The sequence below is a fragment of the Cavia porcellus genome, unplaced genomic scaffold (genome assembly GCF_034190915.1).
Source record: "Cavia porcellus strain 051 isolate PalLab524CR breed Dunkin Hartley unplaced genomic scaffold, mCavPor4.1 scaffold_13, whole genome shotgun sequence".
In the NCBI taxonomy this organism is placed as follows: Eukaryota; Metazoa; Chordata; class Mammalia; order Rodentia; family Caviidae; genus Cavia; species Cavia porcellus.
This window is the reverse complement of record NW_026947496.1, coordinates 10087884-10090930: the sequence shown is the minus strand read 5'-3', so window position 1 is coordinate 10090930 and position 3047 is coordinate 10087884.

The following is a 3047-nucleotide window of genomic DNA, read 5'->3' as shown; positions in this document are numbered from 1 at the left end:
CGGAATCTCCCTCTCGGCCTCCTGCCTGTTCGCGTTCTGGGCGTCACAATGGAGCAGGTAGGACCTGGAACCGTGGGAGACCCTGCTCCACCCCTCAGCGAGGGAAGCAGTCCAGGGAAAACCTCCTGCCCGGTCTTTCAAGGATGTCCCCCAGAAAGTCCTCTTTCCATACGGGTTTGGACAAGTGCTGAGCTTTCTACAGGGACTCACCCAGCCTTATTCCCAGCTGGCCCTGGGCAGAGCCCTTGTACCCTGTGTGTACGTAATTCAGTCTCCACAGGCTCCGGGACCCCACGAGAGACCGAGCACCTGTCACAACCTCAGCAGAACCAAGGGCAGCAAGCATGGTCCCCAGCTGAGGGATGTCCGGGTTAGCACAGGTAAGAGCTCCAGGAGCTTCTTAGCCTCCGAGCTGCACTAAGGGGAAAAAGTGAAATCAAGGCACAAAAATTCCTGCCGGTAGCCTGCTGGACCGGTATTGATAAGAAACCATTAATTCTCCATTTTAGACTAAAGAACACAGGGCAACAGAGCTACTAAATAACCTGAAGCGGCCGACTTGGTCCCAAAGCCCTGATTTGGGGAAAGGCACACAGCAGGCTCCTCTTCGTTTCAGCCTGTTTGGCCAGGCAGTCAGGGGCGTCTTTTGGAACAGCTGGGTAACCGTGCTGTGGAGCAGTGAGAGAAATGCGGGCCAGGGAGCCCAGGGCAGATGCTGCTAGGGAAGGCCCGTTTCATGTCGTTTTGTTTTGTTTTTTGTTTTGACCAAGCTTAAGAACTCTTGGCCACAGATCTAAAAATATCATGATTATGCCATATGGTACATTAGGGTTGAGGGTAAGACATATGAACCTCACTTTTTAACTCTCAACTTGCCAACTCAAAGGTAAAAGTGTTTTAAAATAAAATGGTAGACTTGAGTACAAACATGTTTTAAATGTTATAGAACACAGACCCGTTTGCATGTGATGAGAGCCTGGTAACTGTATGGGTGTTGGGGAGACAGAAAATGACAGGATTGGAGGGCAGGGTATTTGGGCAGGAGAAAGACATCCCCTGGCTGCTTTCTTCAAAAAAAAAAAAATGTTGAGTACATTATTTGAATGTTTTCCTGAATCCAAAAGAACAAAGTTATAAGCCATTCCACATGCGAAGGAAGTCATGGCTTAAAGTGTGCGTGTGTTTCCAGCCTTATATGAGAATTGATTACACGTTTGTGATCATTGCTCAGGAGCCACCGTGCGATGCTTGCTTGTAACTATCTGAAGGTTCCACGTGGAAACTGAAGGTCAAGGTCAAGGTCAGCTGGACAAAACCAGAAACAGATCACAATTGCTAAATTAGCAAAAAGACAAAATTTATATATATATATATATATATATATATATATATATATATATATAGCAGATGCCGGCAAGGCTGCAGAGGGCTGAGACATTGTTGCTAGAGGGAATGTGAGTGGAGAACGGCACAGAGGGTCACCAAAAAATTAAAAATGCAAAGGTTGGCCCAGCAGTTCCACCGCTAGGGGTCTGTGGAGGAACAGAAGCCGTATGTTGAAGAAATAGCTGCATTCCGTGTTTATTCACAACCAGGAAGCGGCATGTGAAACGAGCCTAAATGTTCAGTAGTGGAATGGAGAAAGAAAATGTGCCATATATAGGAATACTACTCAGCCATACTTTTTTTTTAAATTTTATTTTGAAAGTATACAACAGAACAAGACAGAATAAAGCCAACTAAGATTGTACAGTGAAATTGGTACAGAACTTCACAGCAGGTTACCGGGATAACAGTAATAGGTATTACAGTATATTTTGTTTTCTTTATAATAGTTGTTCTTTCAATCACGTATATCAAAGTGAGATGAAATATAGAACACTATAGAACTTATCAAAACAGAATATTGAATAGAGCAGTACTATTAATCAGAAAAGAGCAAAACAGTAATAAAAATATTTGCCTTCAAAGAGATGGTAGAAGGAAGTCCCCCTTATTTGCTATAGTCAACCTCCCAGGAGACGCTCAGATTTCTGGTTCCCATTTGCTAATGGGCGGGGGTGGGGAGAGAAGGGGGTTAGGGGAAGTGGGCTGTGCATCAGTAGGTTCACTATTGCTTAGTAGGAGGCAGGCTGGTTGTTTGGTTTCACAGCGTCCTAAGTTCCAACATGGCGCGGATCTCAGGAGCTGCTGCTGGTTCTCCCCCTGGAAGGGCAGCCTCAGCCATACTTTTTGATAGAATTTTTGGCGTGGCTAAAAAGACAGAAATATGAAATAAAAGTGGTCTTTATTTTAAGAATGCGGAGCTGGAGAATTAATGGTGTCTTATCAATACCGGTCCAGCAGGCTACCCCCACCACTGAGGTCTGGCTTTTCTGTCTGCCCAACGCGTGTTGTGGGGGGCATACATGTAGCTTAGGTTTGGAGTGGTGCCTAAGGGGCATTACTGATGCACAGGTAGCCCATTGGAATTCATTTCGAGCCACAGGTAAATAGCCTAGGGGCGGGAAAGGTGACCTCAACATAGAGCCCCCTTGGTTCCGCCTCCCAGCCTCCCACTGCTGCAGTACTTAGGGCAAAATCCTTTCACTTTTTATTACTATTTGTTGATTTTGTTTTGTTTTTTTGAGAGATAGTCTCTCTGTGCAGTTCAGGCTGACCTTGAGTTCACTATATGGCCTGGAACTCATGGTGATCCTCCTGCCTCAGCCTCCCGAGTGCTGGAATTACAGGCATGCACCACCACACCTGGCTTAATGAACTTTATTTATTTATTTATTTATTTATTTTTGCCTTTTTTTCGGTGCCGGGGATCGAACTCACGACTGCCTGCTTGCAAGGCAGGTGCTTATGCCGCTGAGCTAAATCCCCAGCCCCCGTAAACTTTATTTTTAGACAAACCAGCAGGTGGATAAATGCTTTTGTTTTCATTTTTTAATGAGTAAAGTTTCTTCCAGTCCTCAGTCCCAAGCATTTTTTCCCCTAATCACTGCATGTAGAAAAGCATTGTTTGGAGAGGAATGTAACTGTCATGAACAAGGCTGCCA